Source organism: Orycteropus afer, unplaced genomic scaffold (assembly GCF_000298275.1).
Source record: "Orycteropus afer afer isolate SDZICR_OR568_19922 unplaced genomic scaffold, OryAfe1.0 scaffold00633, whole genome shotgun sequence".
NCBI lineage: Eukaryota > Metazoa > Chordata > Mammalia > Tubulidentata > Orycteropodidae > Orycteropus > Orycteropus afer.
Window position 1 is genome coordinate 746,134 of NW_006922220.1, and position 11,467 is coordinate 757,600.

The following is an 11,467-nucleotide window of genomic DNA, read 5'->3' on the forward strand; positions in this document are numbered from 1 at the left end:
TGTATCAAACAGTGTTTCTTTGCTATTCATAAGGTTTTCCCTGGCCAATTCTTTGAGAAGTGGACAGCCTCTTCCTTCTTCCTAGTCTGTCTCAGTCTGTAAGTTGGGCTGATACCTGTGCACCATGTGCATCCCTCTGGTTTGAAATACCAGTGGCTCAGCCTCAAAACTCACATCAACACATCACCACAGTAGGACAAACTGACAGACAAGTTTGTTTCTCTATTGGAAACCTCTCATACTACCCTTACCTGGGTCCCTGAGGCTGACTCCTCCTCTGTCTGGGTTCCTGGGGCTTTTAATCCCCTTTCTCTCACTCTCCATCCCTGCTGCTTTGGGTGTGCCTGAGTTCCCTCTCCTCACATGGATCCTGGTGGCAGACTGCTCCTCTGTCCTGGTTCCTCAGCCTTTTAAACCCCTTTCTCCCACTCTCCCATTCTGTTGCTTTGGGCATGCCTGGATCTCTCCCCTCACCTGGATCCCCGCGGCTGACTGCTTCTCTGTCCTGGTTCCTGGCTTCTAATCCCCTTTCTCCTGCTCTCCTGTCCTGCTGCTTTGGGCGTGCCTGGATCTCTCCCCTCACCTGGCCCCCTGCGGCTGACTGCTCTTCTGTCTCTGTTCCTGGGCCTTTTAATCCCCTTTCTCCCACTCTTCAGTCCTGCTGCTTTGGGCGTGCCTGGATTCTCTCTCCTCACCTGGATTCCTGTGGCTCACTGCTCCTCAGAGTAGAGTCAACCTTAATAACGTGGGTGGAGTAAGACTTCCAGGATCATCATCTCAAGATGAGAGGGAACAGCTTCAAACATTCATTGATAATTGGAATATGGATGTATGAAGTATAAATCTAGTAAAACTGGAAGTGGTCAAAAATGAAATGGAACACATAGATATTGATATCTTAGGCATTAGCTGAAATTGATTGGTATTGGCCATTTTGAATCAAACTATCATATGGTCTAGTATGTCAGGCATGACAAATTGAAAAGGAATAGCATCACATCCATCATCAAAAAGAACATGCCAAGCTCTATCCTCAAGTACAATGCTGTCAATGATAAGAAAATATCCATATGCCTATAAGGAATACCAATTAATACTACTATTATTCAAATTTATGCATGAACCACTAAAAACAAAGATGAATCACTGAAAACAAAGATGAAGAAATTGAAGGGTTTTTTTAGTTTTTTTTTTTTTTTTTTACCAAATTCTACAATCTGAAGTTGATCAAGCATGCAATCAAAATATATTGTTAATTACTAGTGATTGGAATGTGAAAGTTGGAAACAAATAAGAAGCAACAGTATTTGGAAAATATGGCCTTGGTGATAAGAATGACGGCAGAGATCACACGATAGAATTTTGCAAGACTAACAACTTATTCATTACAAATACTTTTTTCCAACAATATAAATGGTGAATATACACTTGGACCCCACGAGATGGAAGAGAGAGGAATCAAATCATCTACATCTGTGGAAAGAGATGATGGAGAAGTTCAATATTATTAGTCAGAACAAGGTCAGGGGCTGATATGAAGCAGACAATTACTTGTTCATATGGAAGTTTAAGATCCAACTAAATAAAATTAAACCATGTCTATGAGAATAAAATTATCACTTTGAATATAGAACAACACAAAAATCCAATAAACAAAAAACAAACTCACGGCCTCAGCGATTCTGACTCATTGCAATGCCCTTTGGGTTTCCAAGGTGGCAAATCTTTACAGAAGTAGATTGTCCAGTCTTCCTTCTGCGGAGTGTCTGGTGGATGTGAACCACTAACCTTCTGGTTAGTAGTCAAATGCTTTAGGCACTACACCATCAGACTTTGAGTATATAATACTTGAATTTAGAGAGCATCTGAAGAATAGATTTGACACATTGAATACCAACGACTGAAGACCACTTGACTTATGGGAAGACATCAAGGACATCATACATGAAGACAGGAAAATATTAACAAGACAGGAAAGAAAGAAAAGACCAAAATAGATGTCAGAAGAGACTCTGAAACATGCTCTTGAATTGAGACTAGCTAAAGTAAGCTGAACGAATGATGAAGAGCTGAACAGAATATTTCAAAAGATAACTTGAGAAGATAAAGTAATGTATTATAATGAAATGTGCAAAGACCTGGAACTAAAAAATCAAAAGGGAAGAACCTGCTGAGCATTTTCTAAGCTGAAAGAACTGAAGGGAAAATTCAAGTCTCAAGTTGCAATATTGAAGGATTGTATGGGCAAAATATTGAACAATGCAGAAAGTATCAAAAGAAGATGGAAATAATACAGAATTACAGTACAAAAAGGAATTGGTCAATGTTCAGCCATTTGAGAAGATGACATATGATCAGGAGCTAATAGCATTTAAGGAAGAAGTCCAAGCTGAATTGAAGGAATTAGCAAAAAACAAGGCTCCAGGAATTGTTGGAATACCCATTGCTTTGGTTACCTCTAATGCTGCTCTAACAAGAATACCACAAATGGGTGGCTTTAACAAAAAGGAGTTATTCTTGTATATTTATTTATTTTAACCAACTATGTAAGGGCATTTGGCTATGTAGATCATAACAAATTATTAATAACATGGTGAAGAGTAGGAATTCCAGAACACTTAATTGTGCTCATGAGGAAAGTGTACATAGGGCAAGAGGTTGTTGTTCAAACAGAACAAGGGAATTCTGCATGGTTTAAAATCAGGAAAGGTGTGTGTCAGGGTTTCATCCTTTCACCATACTTATTCAATCAGTATGCTTAGCAAATAATCTGAGAAACTGGACTATATGAATAGGAATGTGACATCAGGATTGATGGAAGACTCAAGCAACCTGTGGAAAACAGATGACACAACATTGTTTGCTGAAAGTGAAGAAGACATAAAGCACTTAATGATGAAGATCAAAGACTACAGCCTTTAGTATGAATTATATCTGAATGTAAAGAAAACAAAAAATTTCACAACTGGACCAGTAAGCAACATAATGATAAAGGAGAAAAGATTGAAGTTGTTAAGGATTTCATTTACTTGGATCCACAATCAATGCCCATGGAAGCAGTATTCAAAAAATTAGACGATGTATAGCACTGGGCATATCTGCTGCAAAAGGGCAAAGATATCACTTTGAAGACAAAGGTCTTACTGACCCAAGTAGTGATATTTTCAATCACCTCATATGCATGTAGAAGCCAGACAATGAATTAGGAAGATTGAAGAATTGATGCATTTGAATTATAGTTTTGGCGAAGAGTACTACATATACCATGGACTACCAGAAAAGTGAGCAAAATCTGTCTTGAAAAAAAGTACAGCCAGAATGCTCTTTAGAAGTGATGATGGCAAGACCTTGTCATTCATAATTTGGTCATGTTATCAGGTGATACCATTCCCTGGAGAAGGATATCATGGTTGGCAAACTAGAGGGTTAGTGAAAAAGAGGAAGACCCTCAATGAAATGGATAGACACAGTGGCTGCAACAATGGGCTCAAACATGGTGTGGTAGTTAAGTTGTATATCATCTTGACTGGGCTGTGATTGTGAGTGTTTGGCAGCTGAATGTAGTTACTTCCATAATGAGATTGGACTTTGTGTAATCACCTCCATGGTGGAATCTGCTGTGAGCAGTTAATCAGTTGAAAGGGAGTTGTCTTCAGGGTTAGGCCTGCTTCCAGTATATATGGAAAGGATCCTGCATTTGGTTAATGAGTCTTCATCTCCAGTTCCTGGACTTGAGCCAGTGGCCTGCCATTTTCCTTACCAGTCTTGGGATTGTTGCCTTCACAGTCTGTGAGCCAACAATCTGCCATTTTACCTGCCGATCTTGGATTTGTCAGCCCTGCCACCAGCAGCTGGGTGAGTCATAAGAAGCCTCCAGCTTGCTCCAGTAGGCTTAGAAGGCAGAGCTGAAGCCCAGTGTTGAGGGGTCTCCAACCAGCCCCTAGAGTCAGCACTCTGAATTTGAACTTCTAGTTTCCTAAACTGTAAGAGAATAAATTTCTGTTTCTTAAAGCCATCCAAATGTATTTCTATCACAAAGACAGAATTCGGTACCAGGAGAGTGGGGTGCTGCTCTAACAGATTCCTGATATGTGGAAGCAGGAATGGAGCACATCCTTGGACCTGAGATCCCTGCACTGAGACCACCATAGAGAGACTGGCAGAGAGATAGCAGCAGAACTGAGAGATTGGTATGGGACAGAGTGATAGATTTGCTGGCTCATGGAACAAGAGAGCTGAGTGCTTTTGGACAGGAATCTTCCTGGAGATGTGGGTTGCCTTCAGGCACTAATTGATAGAGGTGAGGAGTTTGTGATACTTGTTGGAACAGGGCAGAGGCTGGGCTGGCCTTTTCAAGAGACCAAGGAAACAGGAAGCAGAAGCTGAAGAGAAGAACAAAACGGATGCAGAACTGCCTCAGTTCAAAGGGTAGGACCATGGCCTGTAGGATTTCAAAGGGTGGAACCACCACAGTTTCCAAAGTTTCAAAGAGTCAGATCTTCACCAACTCTGTTCTGGAGTTTAGGGCTGCTATACATGAGTGCCAGTGGAATGGGGCCATATGTGCTGCCCAAAAGTGAGGGGGTGGGACTGCCATGCTCAAAGGGCAGAAGAACAGGGCCTGCCAGACCAAGGGTGTGAGGTCACCACTTAGATGGACTAGAAGAATTGGGCCACCCAATGAAGGAGATATGTAAAGGTACCAAGTTGACAAGGGGCCCACCCCTTGTGTTAATTAAGATTATGTATCTACTTGGCTGGGCTATGATTTTGAGTGGTTTGACAGCTGGATGTAGATATTCCCCATAATGAGATTGGACATTGTATAATCACCTCCATGGTGGAATCTGCTATGATCAGTTAATCAGTTGAAGGGGAGTTGCCTTTGGGGGTGTGGCCTGCTTCCAGTAGATATGGAAATGATCCCACATTTCATTTCAAGTCTTCATCTCCAGTTCCTGGACTTGAACCAGTGGCCTATAGCATTGCTTGCCTATCTTGGGATTGTTGCCTTTGCAGCCTGTGAGCCAACAATCTGCCATTTTACCTGCTGATCTTGGAATCATCAGCCTCAGCAGCCAGTAGCTGCACGAGTCAGCTTGCTCCAGTGGGCCTGGAAGGCAGAGCTAAAAGCCAAGGTTGAGGGGCCTCCAACCAACCCCTAGAACCAACACTCTGAATTCAGACTTCTAACCTCCTAAACTGTAAGAGAATTAACTTCTGTTTGTTAAACCTATCTACTTGTGGTATTTCTATTATAGCAGCACTAGAGAATTAAGACACATGGTAACAGTTGTAAAGATGGCACAGGACCAGGCATGTTCTGTTGTACATGGAATTCCTATCAATCAGAACCAGCTAGATGCCACCTAACAACAACAACAACAAATACAGCCCTGTAGCTAGGCTCTATAGCCACAAAATGTGACTACTGCTTTTTTTTTTTTTTTCTTTTTAAACCAATTACAACTTGACCCTTACTTTAATGCTCTTATCCTATAGATAAAAATTACAATAATACCGAATCACTGACTTACCTCCACTTATTGATAGTATCCAATCCGAAACTGGTTTCCCTTTTTCCTTTAAACCTCCTAGAACCACAGACAATGAGCATAATCCTATCTCCTTACTCAGATGTCTCATGGCTCTTTTAGGGTGTGCTCTCTTTAACTACAAACACATTGCCATCGAATTGATTCTGACTTCTAGCGACCCTGTAGGACAGAAGAAAACTGCCCCCTCAGGGTTTCCAAGGCTGTAATTCTTACAAAAGCAGACTGCCACATCTTTCTCCTGTGTAGTGGCTAGTGGGTTCAAACTACTGGCTTTTCAGTTTACAGCCATGTTAACAGCCACTGTGTCACCAGGAATCCTCCCTTTACTGCAGCAAACAAAATAAACCTATTAAAAAAAAAAAAAAAAAAAAAAACTATGTCTGTGTTCTTTGTGGTTAAACTTCTGCAACAATTGTAATGTGATATGGAAATACCTGTTGAAATAACAATGATTTCTACCCTTCTTCTAATTGTGAACCCCTAGAGAGTCTATCAGTTGGAATCAACTCAATGGCAGTGGCTTTCTAACCATGAGACTGAGATTTTGTCTTAGGATTCTCTAGAAAAACAAAACCAGTAAGAGAGACAACTAGAGACAGTTATAGATAGATAATTATCTAGAGATAATCAGAGATTTTAAAGATGAACTTATGAAATTGTAGGAGGCTGGCAAGTCCAAAATCAGTAGGTCAGCCTACAGGAAGAGAGGAGTGGAGGAGTATTCTGATAAGGTGTCTGTTTACAGTCTGGAGGCAGAGTAAACTATAGGAATAACTCCCTTTTTTGCTCTTAAGGCCTTTAACTGATTGGAAGAGGCCCATTCAAATTATGGGGGTAATCTGCTTCACTTAGGACCAAATCTGATTTAATCATATGCAATTACTTTATAATAGGATCTAGACTAACGTTTGACCAAACAACTGGCCACAATATGCTAGTCAAGCTGACACATGAAATCAACCATCACAAATCAAAACTTAGACAGCTGGTTTTAGAGATTGAACTCAACCTCTAAGCTCTGCTTCCTGTGGGCAAAAAGAATTAAAAAGCAAAAAAAACATAAGTAATCACATGCCAGTGATGAACTATTACATATACAACATCTTTAAGGGCAAAAAATTTAACTGTTGGCAAAATAACAACCAGACATAGTAGAAAAGGAAATAAGTAACCACAACAATAATATCTTCCACTTGTATAGCCCTTTAAACTTTACTGAACCTCTGTGTATGAGCCTCAGAATGGTAGGCATACCCTATAGGCAAAGTCTTCTTGGGCACAGCCTAAGAGTCTTTCCTTGACTGTAGAATCTAACAAAGTACATGAGTCCTGTAAGAAGAAAATGAGTCATTCTCACTCACTGAAGCTTTACTACTTTGACTTATATTCAATCAATACTTATTAAATACATCCTGAATGTGCTAGATGTTTTTACACATGTTATTTTATTACACCATTCACAACCAGGACTATGCTAGTGCCAGCATGCATTGATTGGCTTAAAAGAACCAATTTTTATATTTTCAGAAATTTCATGAACTGGTTTTTGACACAGCCATTATTAAAAATTATATTATTTAAACTTATAATTGAATAAAGTATATTAAAAACAGGGTAATAAATTCTCAAAACACCTTGCTTTCTAATTATTTTATACATTTTACTGTTATCTCTGCTATTGACCTTATTTACATCTATTAGGACCAGGCAGCATTTCATTCTGTTATACATAGGGTCATTATGAGTTGGAGCCAACTCAATGGCATCTAACAACAACAACAACAACAACAACTTGGTGTTCAGTGATGCCAGGTTGGCAGTTTGAAACAGGCCACAGGGGGAGTACTTACGCCTTGAAAATGGACCAACACTGCAGAAATCAGAATGCTAATTGTAAGCATTTAATAGCACACTCTTGATCACAACAATCCTGCAAGGGAGACAGTTTTATTCCAGTTTTACAAATGAGGAATACCAGCTACAAAACACTAGACTCCAGAAAGAAAATGATTGCCAGGCTCCTGGACTAAGGGCTTTTTGCATGGTACCATACTGCCTCTCTATGCACACATGAGGAAATGCTACAGCTCTATTTATAACTCAGCCACTCAGCCCAACAGAAATCAGATTAAAGGGGCCTGTGTGTTTGCTGAGAGTCTATGTCCTGCCTCTTAAATTTCTCTGCCCAGCATGGGCATTGTGTCACTCTAATACCCAGCAGAATGAAGGCCACTTGCTATAAATCCCAGGGCACCAGGAAAAAGCCATGAGAGGAATGCTCTTTTACAGCTGCAATTTACAGTCTGTTGTAAAATACTTTAATTGCTACTCAGTATAGGATTTGCCTGTGTGTTTTTCCAGCGTGGTGAAGATTAACAAGGAGCAGGGAGCTGAGTCTAGTTACCCGCTGGGCAGGAGGCAGAAGCTCTGACCGTTCAGAGACAGATTTACAGGACCATGAACTAAAGACACAGTAGGAGGTCTTCAAAATAACTCTCAGAGAAGCTGCTTTGATGAGTGGAGGGAATTCAGCAGCTTCTGCACTGTGAATTCTTGTTCATAAATCACCAGGATCTGCAGGCTTTGCCAGACGTCTTCCACTTTGCAGTGTGTGTGTGGGGGGAACTACTAGCTGCAGCAGCATTCAAGATCTGTTGCCAGTTATTTTGTTCAGGTACATTGCATCTTGAGTAATAATTTGATTTAGGTTGTGGTTGTTGATCATTGGGTGCACACAAGTAAAGAAAAGGCTAAATGTTCAACCATTCTAAAAAGAGTTTTGAGGTGACACAAACAGTAGTACTTAACTACTAGCCAAAATGCTGGTGGTTTGAACCCACCCAGAGGTATCTTAGGAGCACCTTAGGCTTCAAAGAGACATCTTTGCTCTTCAGCACTTTAAAGAGGTCTTTTGCAGTAGATTTCCCCAGTGTAATATGTCATCTGATTTCTTCACTGCTGCTTCCATAGGTATCAATTGTGGACCCAAGCAATATGAAATTCCTGACAACTTCAATCTTTTCTCCATTTATCGTGATGCTACTTATTGGTCCCGTTGTGAGGATTTTTGTTTTCTTTAAGAAAACAAGAAGAGTTGATGCCTTTGAGTTGTGGTGTTGGTGAAGAATACTGAAAGAACCATGGCCTGCCAGAAGAACTAACAGATCTATCCCGGAAGAAGTGCAGCCCGAATGTTCTTTAGAAGCAAGAGTAACCAGACTTTATCTTGCCTACTTCGGTCATGTTGTCAGAAAGGACCATTCCCTGGAGAAGGATATCATGCTTGGCAAAGTGGAGGGTCAATGAAAGAGGGGAAGGCCCTCAACAAGATGGATTGACACAATGGCTGCAATGATGGGCTCACGTATAGCAAGGATTGTGAGAATGGCATAGGACTGGGCAGTGTTTCATTCTGTTTCACATAGGGTCAGTATGAATTGGAGTCTACTCAACAGCACCTAACAACAACAGAGGTTCTTGGAGACAGGTCTGGAGATCTGCTTCCTAAAAGTCACAGCCTTGAAAACCCTATAGTTCTAGTCTGCGCACATGGTGTCACCATGCGTTGGAATTGACTCAGTGGCAACTAACAACTTTGTTCCTGTTAGTTGCTGTCAAATTGGCTCAAACTCGTGGTGACCCATGTACAACAGAAAAACAATGTTTCCCAGTCCTGCACCATCATCATAATCTTTGGTATGCTCAAAGCCATTCTTGCAGCAAGTGTGTATTTTGAGTGATTTCTGCCCTAGGAAGCTCATCTTCCAGTACCACTTCAGATCCATAGGTCTGACCCATAGGGTTTTATTGGCTAATTTTTGGCATTAGATAGCCAACCTTTTATTCCTACTCTGTCTTAAACTGCAAGCTCTGCTAAAACCTGTCCACCATGGTGACCCTGGTAATATCTGAAATACTGATGGCCTCGCTTCAAGCATCACAGCAATATACAAGACACCACAGTGTGACAATCTGACATATGATGGTGGAGCAAACTTTAAAGATTTAAACATATTCTTTAAAACTAAAATTGAGAGAATCTATGGTAGTTAAGGTAAGGTTGTGTGTCAACTTGGCAGTGCCTGGTTGAGTGGCTGAGCAGCTGGATGTAGTTATTCCCCATGGTGAGTTTGGCAAATAATTCCATGGTGGAATCTACTGGAGCAGCTGAGTAGCTGCTTTAGGGATGTGGTCGGCTTCCAGTGTATAAGAAGCAGCTTTGAGGAAGGTCTCTAGCTTTGTGACATGCTTAGACCCTGCCATAGCTGAGTCTTCATTCAGTAGCCTGCCATGCTCTACCAATCTTGGGACTTTTAATGGACTTGATGAATCAATGAGCTGCCATGTGGTTTGGTAATACTGGAACTGCTTTGTCACTTGTCAACCATGGGTTTGTCAGCCTGAACAACCAGCAGCTGCCTGAATGAAGAAAGCCTCCAGCTTCATTGGGCCCGGAGCAAGAGGCAGAGCTGGAGCCCAAGGTCAAGGGTCTTTCACCTAGCCCCTAGAGCCTGGCACTTTGAAGTTGGACTTAAAGCCTCCAAACTGTGAGAAAATAAACTCTTGTTTGTTAAAGATATCCCATTTGTAGTATTTCTGTCATAGCCTCAAAAGGTAACCAAAACACACTAAAGCCAATTTAAACCTGGCTGCATGTTTAAAACACCTGAAGAACTTTAGAAACCTAAAGTCTCACCATCCTAGAGATTCTGATTAACTGGTCTGCTCTGGGCATTTGCTTTTTTTTTTTTAAATAATATTTTATTGTGTTTTTGAAGGTTTATACAGACTTTTAGGTTCCCTTTCAACACTTTCTATACAAATTGTTCAGAGACATGGGTTATGCTCTTCAGAATGCATGAACATTCTCAATATTTCTTTTCTGATTGTTCTGGGCATTTAGATTTTGAAAACTTCCCCAGGAAACTTTTATTCACAGCAAAGTTGGAAACTGCTGTTCTAAAACCTCACATCAGAATGTGGTTGATCTGAGGACCCACACTGTCAGCATCATCTAGGAGCTGGTTAGACATGCAGAATCTCAGGCCCCAACCCAGACACAATAAGTGAGAATCTGAATTTTAACAAAGTCCTCAGTGGTCTTTCTTGTGCAGACAAGGTTGAGAACCACTGTCAAGACCCTAGAAAAAGAATGTGAAAATCTGACCTGTGACTGACTCCTCCTGTCTCAGCCAAGTCAGGCAAGGAGTGGTTTTCCTCTTTCTCATTCCCAATATCTAGTTAGGGACCAAGTCCTGCTGAATTTTTTTTTTTTTTTTTTTTCAAGTTACAACTTTCTTGCATGTTCCAATGTGGGTCAGACTCAGGAGCTCATGGCAGTTCTGCCTTCCATCCTCCAGTCCCTCATCTTTCTTGCCAGTTACTGCTACAATAAATCCTTCCATTATTTCTGCTCAAAATCTTTTAGTGGCCTTGTATGTCCCATTATTTCATACATGAATTCTCTGTCTGACTCCTAGACTTTTCCCACCTGGCTCCAGGTAACCTGTCCAAACATCTTTTCCCCAATGTGTTTGTTTCTCTAGTTTCAACTGTTCTCACCAAGCCACCCATGCCAGCCAATTTCTTCTTCCTCTTGGGTCCTGGAAAGCCATTCCTTCTGCCTCTCCATACCTCATTCATCTTTCAAGGCTACTTCCTCTTGCTCTTATAATCTGTACCACTCAATTAGTAGCTCCACATCTTCTCATGTTGCTCATCAATTTTCGTTTCCCTAATGGTGGTTCGGGAGCTCTGGTGGTGTAGTGCCTAGGGCCTTTGACTGCTAACCAGAAGGCTGGTGGTTCAAACCCACCAGCCACTCCTCAGAAGGAAGGTTAGGCAGTCTACTTCTATAGTGATACCACCTTAGAAACCCAAGGAGAGATCGCTGTGAGTCGGACCCGATT